Genomic DNA, 19,251 nt, shown 5'->3' on the forward strand with positions numbered 1-19,251 from the left:
AATAACAACAAAGCTCTTGAGATTAATAGTGATTCTGTTATTGTGTGATGGCCCACTACTATAATAATAATAATAATAATGATAATAAATTTAAAATCTTTCATGTATATAGCTTGTTTATAGTGTTCAAAGTTGATTTACAATACAGAGATTGGTTTAAAGCCCAAGGGTGTGGTTCAATGCCCATTGGGCACAGGGCAGGAGCAAACAGATCTATCGTGGACCTTCACACCAGAAACGGACTCTTGGCACATGGAACAGAGAAAAGTAAAGAGGTGGAGAAAAAATATAGAACAGCAGTCAGCAGTGATGAGAGTTGGCAGTCAAACCAGAAAAGAACACCCATACACAGGACCAAATTGGGCCCCACAATTGAAGTCACTGTAAATACCATCAGTATTAGCAGTCACCATCTGGAAACTGAGCCCCTTGGTCAATGGTCCCAGTAAAAGCAGTCAGGCTGCCACCAAAACAGCAGCAATGAAACAGGCTCCACTGGTCAGCAGGCCCAGCCATTAGCATCGCTAGCTGGAAACATGTTACTTTGGTCGACATCAGCAGCAACGTTAGCAGGCACTAGCCATCGGTGAAGCCAACAGTCTCAGGCTCCCATAGTTAACAGTCCCAGCAGACAGAGCGGCGAAAGCAGGCAGGAAGGGCTCCCCTGGTCAGCAGGCCCAGCAATCATGAAGCTTATTCAGGGAGTGCCCCCCAAACATAAACGATAAGGTGGGCACAAGATTCCGGCTTGCCTATTCAAGCCCAGTTTATACAAATAATCAAACATGAAATTGTCTTATTAAGAAAAATTGTGCTGACTCCTAAAGTCTAATCCAAACTTACATACTGTATGTAGTACATAAACTTTTAAAGTATGCAGCATACTGAGGCTCCTTGCTGAATAAGAAGAACATTTACACATAGAGCAATAAGAGGCAGTGATTTTTTTTTTTATTTATTCTCTCTGTCTGCTGCAAGAAATATTTGCTCAAAGTTTTCTCAAGATTAGCAATGCTATCTTGATCAAGATAAAGGCAAATGAAATAAATAATGCTGGACCTGTATCTCAGCAGTACCAAGTCTCCTCCAAGCTGCTCCTTTCCTAGGCCCCAACCAGATACACACAACTCTTAATAATTGATTATAATTGATTTTAACCCAGCCCTGACCTGGGCAGAGAGGCTCAGCCAATAGCATCCATGCGTCAGGGAAATGGGAAAAACAGGACAGCACGCATCTTTAAAAGCTCCAGACGTGTAGTACAGATAAAATATTTAGGCTGGAGAAGCCTTGACCTCCCCATACTAGCCAGCTCCCAACTTGAATTGATTTCTGACAAGGCATCTGGGACGAGATTACAACAAAATGCACTAAAGCTGGCCAGCTGTGTCTACCCAACATGTGCGCCACCTTAACCTCTTCAGACTGGCTGGAGGCCCATGAAGATCCAGGGTTTGGAGTCCAGTCATGGTCCAGTGCCAATTGCAGGCTCTCCACAGTAAAGAACAAGCAAGCTATGGAGCTCTGCTCACTTACATTTCAACAGACTCACTCAACGGCCACTGGCTAACACATACCATCCAAGAAATCACAGACACAGTGGACAGAAACACCGAAAACTGCTCTCGTTCCTGGCCTCTTCTCATGTTTCACGGTAACCAGTGGAGGTTTTCTGATCTCACATGATGCTCAAGGAAGGGCTGATGATGTTTTATTTCTTTACAGTTTACCACCGAGGCCTAGGAGAAGAAGAATCTCCTTAGACCGATGTATGAGAAGACAGAACCCTGGCATGGATTGTCATTGCTCATCCATGCTTTTGGGAATGGCATGGCGCACAGTTGGACAGTCCACAAGGGATGACCTGATAATGAAGTTTGGATCTGTGCTTATGTAACACAGCAGCCTGCACACAGAAGAATCCTGAACAACTATAGATATTGCTCAGTGCAGTGATTAAAAATGGATAACTATTCTCTTCAGTGTAAAACAGGAGGATTTTGTTGAAGTAGATACACGTGTCAGGAGAAATATTAAAATTTCCTTCTTGTTTTATACTCACTGTCCATTTCATCAAGTCCACTTTATATAGGTGCATCTCTACAACTTCTACCTCCTACAATAACACACTGACGTCCACCTGCTGCTTCGGATGGTGGTAATGTTAGTGTGTGTTGTATTGGAATGAGTTGATTAGTTGTATTTATTTATTTATTATTATTATATATTTTTTCTCATTATTTTACTCTCATTGTTTTATATTATTATTCAGTGTATTACAAATAATTTTGGAAGCTATTCATGGTTTGCTTTTGGTTTTTACTTTCTTTTATAATGTCTGTCTGTTTCCTGAAAAAAAGACTCAATTACTCATGCACACAGTGGTGCAGCAGGTAGTGCCGCAGTCACACAGCTCCAGGAACCTGAAGGTTGTGGGTTCAAGGAGTTTGGTGTGTTCTCCCCGTGTCCAAGTGGGTTTCCTCCAGGTGCTCTAGTTTCCTCTCACAATCCAAAATCACACGTTGGAAGGTGGATTGGCGAGTCAAAAGTGTCAGTAGGTGTGAGTGAATGTGTGAGTGTGTTTCACCCTGTGAAGGACTGGTGCCCCCTCCAGGGTGTGTTCCTGCCTTGCGCCCAGTGATTCTGGGTAGGCTCCAGATCCACCGAACTGGATAAGCAGTTACAGACAATGAATGAATGAATGGATGAATAATTGTGGGTTTGCTAAATTAATAATAAGATAAATAGTGCTAATATTAATCATTATACCACAGTTCCATGGTATAACGATTAATAATACAGTTCCGACCCTGCGATGTGATTGGCTGAGAGACTGGATTCTGTGATTGTATTTAACTCAAGTCAAGGCACGTCTATTTTCTCAGCTGCTCTCGCTCGCAAGCTCCGCAGCACGGCATTGGATTAATATTCTAAAATACTGACTTTTAACTTAGACAGAAAAAACTTGGTATCGTTTGGTGTATGGTATCACTATGATCTGAATCCGCTGTAAGTAATTTTATTGACTTGATGCATTCATCTCTGCTTCTGTTCTAATTTAGACGGGTTTATCATCGCACGAGTTCCAGAGTTTGTTGAAAAGAGCAAAAAGGAATGTGTGACGGTATGGAACTATTTTTCCCCACGGAAGTTTGATAAACAAACAAACAAATTTTAATAGCGTTCTTTATCTTAAAACCTAATAATAAACGGCGATAATTAACTGTGGTATAATCACAATAATACACTCGAGGTTCGTGCTACAATGTGAGATATTGGCACTAGTGACATGCTTGCAGATATTCCGATGGACAGTAGATAGACAGATAACTTCCAATACAGGACTTGCACGTGTGTATTATGTGCACGGACACTTGCAGCAAACACATGGTGATACGTAATATAATTGTGATGAATTTTCTATTGACCTCAGCACAAGCAGATGACAGTGCAATTATGGGCAGCACTGTGTGTTCTCTCCACACGGACCAAATAACAATAAGATCACAATAATCCTCATGAAAAGCTGCCCTCAACTGGCCCTTTATCATGAGGCCACTGGGTTTAATCTAACTTTATTCCGGCCAGTGGCCTGAGAAACAGGCGATGAGTTACGTGCAGCACAAACACACACACACACACACACACACACACACTCACACAAAAAAAACAAACAAACACACACAAACACACAGGCAGGCAAACATATACTCACACATTCAGATCTCATTTGTTTATTGACCACTGAACAGACAAGCTCACTCTTTAGGGAAATCAATCCACTTCAGATGGCTATCTAAGACTTTTCCTCATGCTGTCCACACACACACACACACACACACACACACACACACACACAGACGCACACGCACACATAAAGAGAGATAAAAGAGATAATAATATGTTTCTTTTTTAAATCCTTTTGCTAAAATTATTTGCTTAATTTAAATATTTATTAAATTTTTCATGAAATTTTAACACACACAACTGGAATTGTAGACTGCTGCACTACTAGTCTCCAATCCCTAAATGCTACTCTTACATATTTTCACACATATAAAATATAATTAAGTAAGAATGCTAATATGTATGTATACCAACAAAACAAGAAAAAAAAACTGTTACTCCAGAGCAGCAGGGGCAGCATAAGCATCTAGCCCACTGTAATAGCTCATGTATGTGTATGTTGTGTGTGTGTGTGTGTGTGTGTGTGTGTGTGTGTGTCATGCACCATGCCAGACGCAGCAAAACCAGGCCATTAATCACAAGCCCACGATGGAGGCTGTGTGTGTGGCGAGGCGGGGTCAAACTGGGGCTATTAAAGGAAGCCACGGGACTGGGGCCTCTGTTGTGTTAACCCCCGTGTCCCCGAGGGCCATGGCTGGGCTGGGGCCACAGCTGTCCCCTTCCTGCCTCATCCCAGCTGGAGGAGAAGAGAGCCGGCCAGAAGCATCATGCTCGGCCCACCCCCTGATCTAGCTCATGCCTAAATCTAGGCGCAATAACATTCAGAATCTGCAGCCTCATGCCATAGCGTAACTGCTCTAACTACATAGCCAGACTTGGGCCTGAGCCCACAGAGACTTCACACAAACATCTCCACTGCTGCAGTCATGCTGACACACAGCCACACACACACAAACACACACACACACTCCAGACCACAAGCCATCGTCCTGCTGGCACAGTCACGAGTCCGGCCTTCGCTCTGAGGCTTTTGAATGCATTACTGTTTTGACATTTTACGCTCGGTCAACTCCAGCTCAGAAAATATCCATCTAAACTGCAATTTACAGTATGCAATCATATTATTCATCGCCACATGAATGCTATGGGCTAACCAATAATTACAATTTAACTTACATAAATGCATGCATGGGTGGCTTACTGGTTGCTGGACATGACGTTATGCTCAGTGGTCAGCAGCTTTGCTTTAAAGGAGAATACCACCGCTCTATTTTGAATCTCATTTTGCATGTGAGTCATTAAGATTTAAACAAACAAACAGAAGTGATACGTAGTCAAATGTAACACTAGTGAATTAAACTTATTAACATCAGTAACGGTGTGAATTACCTGACTGAACAATTTAATGGTCCTACAAACAACATCACAGAAAACTATTGCAGAATTAGACACTCATTGTTTAACCATGGTTTTGTCCTAAAAGGCATTTTTTTTAACAATTCTTAAAGCAAACAAAAAAAGTACATAAAATCTAACTTGTATCACAGATATTGTGACTCTGATTTCTATCACCGACGTGGTAAAGAAAAGCTGAGTCAGCATTCGTCCACTCTTTCACATCAACACACGCAGAAAGATTCTGGTAACAGCTGAAACAAGCAGAAAATTCGAAAAACCTGTGGTACTCCCCTTTAACTCCACTCTGCTGGGATTTTTCTTCATTCTCAGGGTGTAAACACTTTTTTTTCCCTCTCGCTCACTCTCTCGGTCGCTCTCTCTCTCTCTCTTTCCCTAAACTCTCTCTCTGACTCTCCTCCCTGCCAACACTCAACTAATCTCAGATGGTTCAATGTTGTTCAATTAGATTCCAGTTGACATGCATTCGGAGCAGGCGCTACTATCAGTAATTCAGCCCTCTTTATAGCCAATCTATTTTTTAATATAGGGTCTGAAGAAAACATTAAAGTATTGATCTTTATTTATTGATCTGTCAGAAAGCATAGTTAAGGCCAAGACAAATCAATCAAAATAAATTTAAAATGATGATAGCATATAGGAGGACCTGAGGTTGCACTCCAGGCTTAATTAGTGAAATAGCAAAGAGGGAATCCAAAGCAATATCAGACAGTAATACATTGCTTCGGCTGTGTTAGTGGGCCAGATTAAGCATTTGTATTGTATTAAAGCGAGCATTCGGGAACCAAGGTTAATGAAAAGGGCAGTGTACTTTGGGCCAGTTTAATCCACAGAAAACCTCTCGGCACATCAAATGCTAATGCGCCCAACTCCAAATGTGCTCAGATACATACAGAAAATACTGACATGTTGATCTTTGACTCATATACACAGCAATTAAAACATATTATCATATTACTGTAATGCAGAGAGTGAGAGAGAGACTGACTATTATAACTGTTATTTTAATCAGAAATGCAAGCAGGTACCACTGGCCTTAATCCCCTCACGGTGCTCAGGTCAGTGCAATCCCTCCGTGTTAAACACACACACAAGAGTCCACATCCTCTCATTTATTCAGATGGCAGGACACGGACAGATGACAGCCTGCCTGTGTACCAGGTCATGGCTTAAAGGTGCCACCATTACTCAAAATGAAATCACTGAACAACTTCTGACCTGTGATTATTATTACTGTAATCTTTTCACTACCATCATATAATAATCTGTGGGACATCTACTCAAGCCAGCTCCACCTCCTCCTGAAAGCAAACGTTTTGCATTTTATTGTAATTTGTACATTTTGTAATTTATTATGTGTGTGATTTTTCAGCTTCAACTAATGTTAATTTTTTTTTTTTTTTTTTTTTTTTTTTTTTTTTTTTTTTAAATCATGGCACATAAGCTTTCCCAGTCATAAAGGCTAGTTTCTGGGATGTGAGGCCATCCACCACCTGTCACCTGGCAGTGGCATTATTCAACTGGCTAATGTCCAGATGACGAGGCCCAATTCAAGTTTCAGGTTTATTTGTCATTTGCACAAGATGTCAGAACATTAACGCACTGAAATGCTTGTGGTGACGCACAGGTAATCACTTTACAGTAGGGTATCACAAATATACATACTAAATATATTAAATGTAAACAATTTATACACTTATTATGCACAGAATAAACACAATATACAGTGGGCTGTAAGCTCTCTTACTATGTGCTAATATTTAAAAAATATATATAATAAATTAAGGGTGGCACGGTGGTGCAGCAGGTAGTGTCGCAGTTACACAGCTCCAGGGGGATGGAGGTTGTGGGTTCGATTCCTGCTCCGGGTGACTGTCTGTAAGGAGTTGGTGTGTTCTCCCCGTGTCCACGTGGGTTTCCTCCGGGTGCTCCGGTTTCCTCCCACAGTCCAAAAACACACGTTGGTAGGTGGATTGGCGACTCAAAAGTGTCCGTAGGTCTGAGTGTGTGAGTGAATGTGTGTGTGTGTGTGTGTGTGTCTGTGTTGCCCTGTGAAAGACTGGCGCCCCCTCCAGGGTGTATTCCCGCCTTGCACCCAATGATTCCAGGTAGGCTCTGGACCCCCCGCGACCCTAAATTGGATAAGCGGTTACAGATAATGGATGGATGGATGGATAACAACCTTGTAACCACAAGAAAGGCGCTCCAGTTGGGAATCAAAGCTCAAGAAACGAAACGAGTCATCGTTCAGAGCTACTGATATTTCGTGAATTATGTGCTCTGTGGGGTGTTTTAACACTTTGAGGAACTTACACGATGGGCTGGGTGTAGAGTGGACTCACTGAGTGAATTGGTTCATGAATCGAGTGCAAATTCAAATCAATGTTTCAAAACATTGTTTAAAAGCATGGGTTGGGAAACTCAGAGATGACACACAATTCGACACTGGATTATACTTCAGAATGCGTGTTTTTGACTGAAAACTGAGAAATAACGCATTAAACGTGTCACAGAAAGTACTTTGGCACTTTGAAGGATCTCTTATTTTTGAGTGTTTTCTACAATGGACTGATTAATCACGGATCACTGGACATCAATAAGATAAGAAACTGAACGAATTGCATGAAACAAATTGTAGGGGTGTGGAAAAGCACTGCGGGAAACCCTGGTGTAGGTTAAAGTGACAAATATAATGTGTCCACTGCACTGAAATTGTATATCAGATATATAAAGTAGCAGCATGCAGTGGTGTTGGGGGGAGGGACCAACAGTGTCAAAGCTTGTTCAGAAGTCTGATGGCCTGTGGATAGAATTCTTTGACAGTTGGGACACTCCAGATTTACATTTGTAATCATTTGGTACAGTGATTTGTTTACTACCTAACTGAAAAACAGGGTATCCCATAGGTAATATAAAGTCTGTTTAACATCTGCACAAAGTAAAGACTATGCTTTTGTGAACGTAGACGTGACTGAAATAGCATTAAATTCTGTGTGGGAAGTTATGTACATAACTATTAGCCCAATAACCATTCGCATAATTATCACATAGACACAGCAGTAGGATTGAAGTTACTTAAAGCTGAATATAATTTTATTATTATTATTATTATTGAAATAAGTTTCAATATTGATTCAAGAGGAAAACGTATTGTACGTGTAGTGTGTTATTGTGTGTTGTGCTGGTACGAATGGATCTGACACAGCAGTGTCTGCTCACTGCTCAACAGAGAATAGTACACCAACCAAAAATATTCAGCCAACCGTATCCAATGACCACTGACGACCAACTACCATCTCTGACTTTACATCTACAAGGTGGACTAATAAGGCAGGTGTCTCTAATAGGGTGGACAATGAGGGGATCCAGTGTTTTCAAACTCCAGCAGCACTGCTGTGTCTGATCCACTCATACCAGCACAACACACACTAACACGCCACCACCGTCACTGCAGAGCAGAGGATGATCAGGAACAGCATCCTGAAATTGCTCCTGTATGGTCAATGGGCCTGAGAGAATGGACAGTGAATATACAAACAAGGAGTTGGCCATAACGTCCAGGGTAATGAACACTGTGGGAACATTAAAGTTAACCAGTTAGCATTAAAAATATAGGCTAACCATTAACCTGTTAGATGTAATACTGTTATAAAATGGTGATGTTTTCAAACTTACCCCAAAGGGTACTTCGCAGCTTTTGTTCAGATTTTTCTTCCCCATTTTTAAATATTTTATGCTGTAAATCACCTTTCACACTTTTAAAGGATCACTTTGTTTTTCCTGGAAATGAAAAGTGTGTCAGTCATGCAGCAGTGCAAAGGGGACTGTACATGTTGAAATGTGAAGCATTTTAATCTCACACAAATATTAATGAGCTTACAAGGACCTTCTCATTATAATTATGTAGAGCAACAGCAGCATCTTAGTGGGCCAGCAATCCCTGTGGGATACATAAATCTACCAGAGCAGCAAAACTTGCCTACTTTTGACAAAATACTTTACACGCAGATACAAATAATGCCAAGCATCCTTCATTATTAACAGCCAATGGCTTAGTATGCCATCTGTAGTTTAACCTGCACACAGCATCCACACACAGCTGAGTGGCTATTTTTCACAGCAACTCTCAGAAACCTCGCTAAAGATACACTCCCAAGACATTCTGAAGATCCATGCCTCTTAAACTAGGTACAAAGTCACATTCAGCTGAAGATGAGTAAACAGTGAGCAAAAATAAGTTTCTCAACATTGCTTAATTACAAGAACCAGTCTTCGAAGTGTGATTTACAAGCAAGACTTAAAAGTATTCATTTAACAAGCATGTCTGAAAATGTTAACTGTGAAATGGTGTCCCAGACCAAAGATGTGGGTGTTGTCCACTGCAGCTGAGGACGTGGACTGGGTGGGGGGGCTCTATACTCCCTCATTTTCTCTACTTTGGGAGAATAATTACAGGAAGGCCTGTTGTAATTAGCCAACCTCTCACTGCGTCTGAGTCTGTTTGTGATGCTGTAAGGACGAGGAAGGGAGTGAAGAAAAAAAAAAAAAATAAATTTAAAAAAAAGAAAAACATACCACAACCTGGAATGTGACAAAGCCTCTCTCCACCTCGCCATATGGGAGCGGCTGGTGAGTGTGTTGCACGCGGCGCAGGGTTACATGGAACTTAGTCAAACTTATGAGCTTAACAACAGGGAGCTCAAAAACAAAGACAACCTGCCTGATAATGCCACTTGCAAAAAAAACAAAACCGCTGTTCTAAATGCAGCCACTTGTCTCCTTCCGCAAGCTTTTAAGCACTTCTGTCTTGGTGAGAGGTAGCTAGCTTCTGCCTTGCTGACAAAAAAAATGTAGCTGGCAAGATCCACACAAAAAAGCTGATCCTAGGTTTAAGAGTAATCGTTTTTAAAAAGCTTGTGGATCGTTCCGGAGAAAAGAGGAAGATAGCTCGCTTTCTGTAGTGAGACAACCAAACTTCACATATGAAGAAGAAAAAAAAAGATTCAGAAAAGGGCAGCGGAACACATATGCTGCAAACTTTAGACAGCATAAAGGTTACACAGTAGAGGTGCTTTGTTGAAGTGAAAGATTATAGCAGCTAGCTGTTCTGTGTGTGTGTGTGTGTGTGTGTGTGTCTCTCTCTCTGTTGGCTAAGCAGCAGGGTGACTGCTCCCCCTGTCTTCCCACCATCTGCCCATGAGGGAGGCTCTCCAGCTCAGCCCCTCTGTTCCCCCTCTCTATTCCCCCTCTCCGCTCATCTCTCTCCCTCTCTCTCTCTGGAGTTGTGAAGAGGAGGAGGGAAATCCAGCTAACTCTGCAGGAGCACAGCACGCCTCACCCACAGCCCGGCCCGCTCCCCACTCGCACATCAGAGGAGTGAAAGTAACAAATTACAACTGCTGCCATTGCTCTATCTGAATACAGTACTCTGTGTCTTCTAGCAACTGTAGGAGTGTTTTTTTAAGAGTAAGTACTTAAGAATAAACTAAGGAAACAATATTTTGAGGCTCTATATTTAACTAATTCTCTTAGCTTAACCATTTCCACACCTCAGGTTATACCTGCTTTAGGTGATCTGTATGTCATTAAAGTAAATCAAGTGCTGCTAATGGAGTTAAACAAATCCATGCAATGCCTAGAGTCCAGAGAGAAGTCAAAAACACGTATTCTTCTGACTGTACTCTTCTTTACAGTGGTGTTCTGGTAATGTCATAACCTATTCTCTCTCCTTGAATTTACTTGTATTTCGTTTAGTAATTTATACTGATCTGACTGGGTAAAACAGACCTACGCCCAAAATCAGACCAATGATATAAATAATTCACAGTGATTAATCACCCTGCCTTGTGTAATTAATCCCATCTAATTGAATTTGTCTTATTTTTCTTATTTTATCCCAAAGAAAAAATATGCCCCAAAATAAATTTGTAATTTTTATTTCAAGTCATCTCTTGAGTTATCATTCATTCATTCATTCATTCATTCATTATCTGTAAGCGCTTATCCAGTTCAGGGTCGCGGTGGGTCCAGAGCCTACCTGGAATCATTGGGCGCAAGGTGGGAATACACCCTGGAGGGGGCGCCAGTCCTTCACAGGGCAACACACACACTCACACACACTCACACCTACGGACACTTTCGAGTCGCCAATCCATCTACCAACGTGTGTTTTTGGACTGTGGGAGGAAACCGGAGCACCCAGAGGAAACCCACGCAGACACAGGGAGAACACACCAACTCCTCACAGACAGTCACCCGGAGCGGGACTCGACCCACAACCTCCAGGCCCCTGACGTAATATCTAGCAATTTAAAAATATATATAACAATTACATAACGATGAACACTTTACAGGACAATCTCGCTCATTTGTGAAATATGTACTTACACACTTTTAATTAATTTGGATATTTGGAGCCTAACAACCTACAAATGGTGAACTTGTACTGATCTTACACAGAGTGCCAAGCTATTAAATGCCCTGCCCCCTTGTCTGAGTATCTCCAATCATAGCTCCGAGCTAGCATTTATGTCAGAGTGAAAAGACAGAGCATAATAAACATGGAGAAATAAGACTACTGAATATATATTCCAAAAAAAAAAAAAATGAGAACAGAGAAGAAAGAACAACAAGCAAAAATATCTAAAATCCAGAGCTTCTGCTCCTCACCCCTGGAATCTCCCTTTGAACTGAACTGTGGCTTGTTCTCATTTAAAGGTGCTCAGATAGGTTGTTCTGAACAGGGCTCGGGGAGAAAGCTGCTGAGCTGTTTGATCCTTTTGGTATTTTGGCTAATGCACATCACAGACATGTCATTTAGACCCCAGGGTACGGGGTTAACTTGCTGAAAAGACGTATAATTTAACCATTTAACGCTTTTACAAATTTTCTTGTGATCAAGTTATTTACAGTAGCAGGTTTCAATATGGAAAATGGATTGTAAGTACACTTTCCACATCTGGTCTGCACTATAACCAGCTTCAGCTGAGAAAAGAAAAGCACTTCTATATTCAAAGGTAAATGGGTGTAGTATAGGATGTAGCATCCACTGTAATGGTCTTTGCTATGTCCATTCACAGGGGTCTTGCTAACATATCATTTGGACCTCCATTTGCCAATTCCAGGAAGACCCAACCCCTTTCTGTGCTCCAGAAGAATAATATAAGCCATGGGCTTGTTTGGAAAGACTTACCCTTTTCAGAGCTTAGAGCTCCATTAGACAAAGAGGAGAAGGGCAGGCTAATTAAAGAGTGACCGTTTGGCCAGTCTAGAGCAAAGACTCATTTACTCTGGCCCCACAGCCTCTCTCGCTCTCTCCCCTCTCTTCTGCTCTCCTCTCTCCGCTAATAGAAAAATAAGCTACTTCACTCGGCATTGCTCGCAGTGACACCTACGGTGGAGGGGGTAATGGTGTTTAATGGCCTTTTAAATTTTTATTCAGCCAGAGAATCATAAAAGAGGAGGCAGGCAGCCACTGGATCTCTTAATAACCCCCAATGCTATGGCAACCAGAGGCTTGCTCAGCTCAGCCCTCGGACTTCAGGTGGCTGTGCGGCTCTAGCTGTGGCTCTGGACGTGGAGGAAAAGAGGGACTGGGGATTGAATAAGGGATGGAGACAGGAGTGAAAGAGGAGGTTTGGTTTAACGTTCCTGCAAGGTCAACACTGGCCAGTGCAATGTTTTCATGTTTTTTTTTTTTTTAACTTAATAATGGATGTTTTAAAGTTTAAGTGCTGCCTGAGGGCTTGCACACATTCATTAGAAATCATGGCCTGCCCGCACCAACACAGAGTGGAATAGCATTTACATATGGTCGGGAGGATAAATAAGACAGTAGAGGGGAAGAGATTGAAGAGAGAGGGAGAGGGAGTGAGAGAAAGAGAGGAGGGGAGGTTGAATGCTGACGCCATGTTTCCAGATCCCCCATGGGATACACAAATCCAGACCTGCCTGCAACAGAGCTGTACCTCCAACACTGCGATCTGACACTTAGCACATATACAAAATTAAACAGAAGTATTTTTCAACCTGTGATTAGAGTCGACAAAAATAGGAACACACACACACACATATGTATGTGTACATACTGATGATGAAAATATTAAACAATTTAAACAAGTAATATTTTTCCAGAGTATCGATTATATTAATACCATATTATTTCTGAGGATTGAGAATTGAAGGAACAGGGGCGGCACGGTGGTGCAGCTCCTCACACAGCTCCAGGGCCAGCATGGAGGTTGTGGGTTCGATTTCCGCTCCGGGTGACTGTCTGTGAGGAGTTTGGTGTGTTCTCCCTGTGTCCGCGTGGGTTTCCTCCCACGGTCCAGAAAAAACACACTTTGGTAGGTGGACTGGCGACTCAAAAGGTATGAGTGTGTAAGTGAATGCGTGAGTGTGTGTTGCCCTGTGAAGGACTGGCGCCCCCTCCAGGGTGTATTCCTGCCTTGCGCTCAATGATTCCAGGTAGGCTCTGGACCCACCGCGACCCTGAACTGGATAAGCGCTTACAGATAATGGATGGATGGAATTGAAGGAACACTAGATAAATTTTGTATTTTTGCTGCTGGGCTCACCGTACAGTTCTAGAGTCTATTTCACTATCCTGAAATCAAGAGGGTAATGGGGGGTGTTTACTACCCGCCTCCAAAAGTTCCATAGTACAATTTCTGCAGTGCTGAGCCTGAATTAATAACGATAGAGGCTTTATTCTTCCTAACACAGGTCAATGGAGCATCACAATGATTTTGAAGCTATAATTTTAAGGTAAAATACCACCTAGTGTTTCTGCATTATATACAGCATCAAATAGTGGGTCACTGACCGTAAATTGTCACCCAGGGCCTGCTCCTCGCTCTTCATCTACTTTCAGACCACAGCCACCCAATCCCTAAACAAAAGAAACAAAAAGAGTACAGTCAAACGTTTTAGGCACTGGAGAAAATGAGATTTAAAAAGCTATTAATCTGAGCAGTACGAGTTTATTTGCTCAAAAAAAAAATCAAGTAACATTATAACCCAGTAGTCCGCAAAGTGGAAGGATAACTCCAACACAACCACCCCTGGACACCTAACCTGATCAGTATTCAAAGAACAGAGAGCAAAGCCGTCTGCAATCACTGAGAGGACTGGGGTCCTTTGGAGTGTGCACAGAACTCCTCTGGACATTCTTCCAGTCTCTTGTGGCAAGTGTCACATTCTGTGCTGCTGTGAGCTGAGGAAACCGAATCAACAAATGTGCTCCGAACAAAATGTACAAACAGATCAGGAACTCTCAAATAGCTGTCCACCATTATGTCCAGTACATCACATCTACTGCATACAACAGTGGAGAAAAATAGATGCACATTCAGCTGAAGACAGATAGAGTTGTGCTGTGTTAATGAGCGCAGTGTGAGACCTTTCCTCCCAACCGCAATAAGACTCTACAGTGCGTCTCCTTACTGCAGAGAGACTACTGATCTACTGCTGCCTGAACTATAAAACTCCATGTTTACAGTCTAATAATATGCACTGATATGCACTGTATTGTTTCTGCACCTGCTACTGTTACAATACTCACTTTCATGCTGCACTCTAGTCTGAATACTATGGTTACTGCAGCCCTTGGGAATAATTTCTTGGCATTTTACTACATCAGACCCTTCTTAGTGCAATAGTTATTCATGCTGCTTATGTAAGTGAACCTCATAAAAGTAAACAGATACACGGTAAAAACATAAAACTTTGTACTTGGGAAAAGCCAAGTGCACCAAACAAGGATATACACAGGAAATTTATTTAAATAATTAGAGTGACAGCTTAATAACACAGCTAAACAATATGGTGCTCACAAACCAGAACCAGACAAGGTGCAGTCAGCTCTCTCTCCCGCTGCACTGAGTTTGGGCAATCAAGAGGGAGCAGACAGCACCATATTTTGTGTAGTTTGTACTGCAACCCTCCAAAAGAATGAGTACAATATGCATTCCAATATGTTTTCCACAGTTGAAAGTGGTTGCTCTTTTGCCTTCTTTAAAAAGCCTCATTACCTCAGAGCTCAGAATGGACTACTCCAAGTACACCTTCTAGCAGTTCCCACCACTTTGAGGCAGCAGCAATCACAGTTAAGGATGCAGAATGAAAGTTTTGCACGAGAGGACAACGCTCATCTGTTGGAGAGGGAGATGGCGTCCGGCAGACGAACGTGTGAGTGGCCTTCGTCTTCACCCTGCGTTGTGTAAATGCAGTGTAGTGCTGTTTTAATGTCAGTGATGGACATCAAACCCTGTTCTTCCCAAATGCCCATCTGCTGCCTGCAGATGTCTCAATCAAGCCAGCAGCTGCCTGGTGTCTGGGCTGTCAGAAAGGGCCAGGACTACGTTTATACATGCTTCTGTTTAGGCACGCAAAGCATGGACACATTCACCACATGCTACCTGACCCAGCATTCTGCAACCTGTCAGTCAGCCTTCATCAGCCCGCCCCAGTTTCTATGCACACACACACCACTGGATTTCCACAAAAATTACCACACACACCTTCAATAGGTCTACATTATAGTTCTTGTACAGTAATGTGCAAAACTCACAGATCACTTTAAATAATTTAATATCAACCAATTTTTCAAGAATAAGAGAAACATTTGCAGCAGTAGATATTATGCATACACACATACCAACAAAGTTGAATAACACTGAAATAGACTGGTGTGTTCCTGCCTTGCACCCAATGATTCGGAGAACCACCACAACCCTGTTGCTTTCACACAGTTCCAGGGGCCTGGGGTTGTGGTTTCAAAGTGGCTCCGGGTGACTACATGTGAGGAGATTGGTGTGTTCTCCCCGTGTTTCTTATTCGGTTTCTTATCACAGTCGAAAAACACATGTTGGTAAGTGAATTGGCTACTCAAAATTATCCATAGGTGTGAGTGTGTGAGTGTGTGGTGCCCTGTGATGAACCTTCCTGCGTGTACCCCTTGCACCTAGTGACTCCAGGCTCCGGACATGAATAAGTAGTTATAGACAATGAATGAATGAACGTATGGATAAACTCATCTATCCATAAAACATCACCCACATCTCTCCTTTAGCCACTTTAGATTTGGGTGAGAAGCTAATTTGCAAGACAGCTGTGTTGTTACTTTTATGTGGTAAAGGTGTGTAATTGTATTTCTTCTGTTCCCTAACAATGAATAACTTTGCCGATTTTGATTGAAGACCTTTAAAAACTATCCATTAAATCAAACAAAAGGGTGGTCTCCGACTCTTGCACAGTGCTGTATGTTTACAACCACATACACACCACCCACATATGGCACCACCTCAACGGTCACAAAAATAAACCGTCTTCTCTAAGAAAGTGTAGCTTCAATGCTCTATCTTGTATATCCACAGGCAAGGCCAGAGGCAAGAGGCAATGTACCATAATCAATTAAATATAGGTAGCATTTAGGACAAAACTGCAGTAAAAAACGTTATGGTAGCTGATCTCCTGCTGATCAACAATTTACTGAAAATAAATGTTAAAAGGAGGGGCAAAAAAAAAGGATTTCACTTAAGTTCATTTTGAATATCTATTAGTTTATACTAAATTTGTACATAATTCAACAAAAATGGGTACTTCAAACCCAAATGACACTGAAGCAGTAGGCATAACTTGAATTCACTAGGGGGTTTGAGACTGAGACAAACTGAGGGGGTTGTATCTCATTTTATACAGCAATTAAATTACAGAACAAAATATAAGCTTTTAGCAATGATAGAGTAAATGGACCTTTACCACCCCATCTGAATAACAAATAAACTAAACAAAACATATTTAATAATAATAATAATAATAAACCTCCTTTTGCAAGATTTGTACTTTTCCTGTGTCATATTTTGCTGACTTTGTAAATGTTAAATAAAATACTGTGCAAATGGCCACTTTTTATTTATTTAACCACTTTGCAAGCCCAGTACAGTGGAACCTCTACCTACAAACTTGATCCAATCCGTGACCCGGTTCGTAAGTGGAAAAGTTTGTTTCTCGAGTCAATTTTCCCCATTTAACATAATGGAAAAGCAATTAATGTGTTCCAGCCCCCACCCCGAAAGTCACCCTTTTTGCACTGATATATGTTTATACAACTCTCAAATTAATAAAAAAAAAATACATATAGCGTTACTAAAAATAAAAAAGAATTACAGTGGTAACAGTAATAAAAAAGAAATAAAAAAGTTTTCAGTGGTTACACATCGCTACCTTGAAGACGTGACGACTGGCTGGAGGAGTAACACAGGCACTGGCTGTATGACGGGAGGTGGGGGATGGGTGGAATAACGGAGAGTAGGTGGTGAATGTGGGGAGACGAAGCGTAGATACGGCTTAACTTAGCACGAATTTCAATGTCTGCTATTTACACTAATGCTAAATTGCTATAACTACAATTTGCTAATCTTAAAAGCTCACTCAAGTCTGGGCGCTGGGAGACTCGCCTATTGGGGTCAGAGGCCATTTCCAGCCGCCGGCTCGGCGGAGGCTCGGGTTCGTTTCTAGAGTCATGGTTCGTTGGTGGAGGCAAAAAATATTCAAATGCCCGGTTCGTATCTTGGAAAGTTCGTTAGTATAGGCGTTCGTTAGTAGAGGTTCCACTGTATATTCATAGTTAATTCAAAAGAGGGAAATCAAAAGAAAAAATTTAGTTTTCTGATCTAAAAAACTACAAATATATAAAAAAAAAACATAGAAAAAACATTGCACATTAACAATAATTGTGTAAGACCTAATAAACACCAAAGATCTAATCTAAAACAGTACATAAAATCAAAAAAACAATATTTCCAAATCACCCCACAGCCTACATCTTGTCATCATTAAAACTTCTTTAGAACTTCTTTTAGTCTCAGCCACAGATGCCCCGCCCACAAGTTGTAGGAGGGTCTGATACTTTCAGTGCACTAATATGACCACACTGCTAGGATTCTGCCAGTTGTATTCTGATTGGCTATTTGTACATCCTCGTATACACACTTCCTTTTTGTCCTGACTCTTAGCGGTCCGACATGAATCATAAGGACAGTCTCCTTCTACACATCATGCCACAATATTTCTGATTGGTCCTTTTGCGTGTCAGTCAATATTTTTTCCCCTGCATTAGTAGGCGGTTCTTGGCCACGTCAAGTGGTGAAAGGTGAGACTAGGTATATCACAACTATCCAAACAGATGATTTCTGACATTTTCTTCTGTGACATCCTCATAAGTCCCTCCTTCAATCAAGCTCTGTTCAAAACTCAGAGATCCTATAACCTAGTTTTCTGTTTGCTGTGTTACTTTGTTGTGAATATGAACAAAAGTTATACAAAAAAAGAGAGAGAGAGAGAGAGAGAGAGAGAGAGAGAGACCTCCTTGACCTCTGAGTGGCACTATTCCTCAGTGTCCTAGGGGAGGGCTGGACATTGGCTGGCTGCATGGCTACACAGCAGGAGGGCTAAACAGCTTCTGCTTCCGCTCAGAGAGGCAGAAGGACACGCGCACACACACAACAAAGCCACAAAACATGTGCAGCACCATTAAAGCAAACGTAGATAGTACACAAATATAATGTAGCTGTAAAAAAAAAAAATAATCCATCTTTAACATGAGCAATGCCCTCATAAAGGAAATGAAACTAGGCATGCATAATAAAGCAAAATATTACAGTGCCCCTCTATAGCCAAACAGTACCGTATATGCACCCACACAACCCCACACAAACACACAGCCACACACACACATTAATATTGCAATAGAGGTTTTCACTGAGCCATTTATTTACCTCATCCTCAGAGAGTGAAAAAGTTTTAACGTTTGTTTTAACTCAAATCCTTTTAATCTCCTATTAATGTCCATTTCTACCTTCAGATTTCTCACCACTTCCCGATCTCTTCACTGTTACTCTGTCAGAGGATGAGGTTGGGGCAGAGGAGGTTCTGTGTCAAATATCTAGCTTAATGCCACTATAACCTTACACTGAAACCATGGTTTCAACATGCAAAATAAGGTATACAACCACCCCTCCTCAACCCCCCCACACACACTTGTTGGTATACACACCCTTTCTCTTTGACAGATCTCTTCTGGTTTTGTGGAACTTATGGGATTTTCTGCAATTGATTAAAGATCCTGTGTTGATTTCTTCCCGCATC

General features: G+C 41.6%; 1 long non-coding RNA gene across 1 annotated transcript in view; it reads right to left on the reverse strand.

Annotated features, from left to right (window-relative positions):
* The window catches only part of LOC136705850 (uncharacterized), a 243,157-nt gene that overhangs the window by 153,647 nt on the left and 70,259 nt on the right, over positions 1-19,251 (reverse strand). The window contains exon 3 of the long non-coding RNA XR_010804092.1: positions 13,928-13,993. This is a non-coding gene — a long non-coding RNA (uncharacterized lncRNA). The remainder of the gene's footprint in view (positions 1-13,927; positions 13,994-19,251) is intronic.

This window comes from Hoplias malabaricus, chromosome 8, assembly GCF_029633855.1.
Source record: "Hoplias malabaricus isolate fHopMal1 chromosome 8, fHopMal1.hap1, whole genome shotgun sequence".
NCBI classification, from domain to species: Eukaryota; Metazoa; Chordata; class Actinopteri; order Characiformes; family Erythrinidae; genus Hoplias; species Hoplias malabaricus.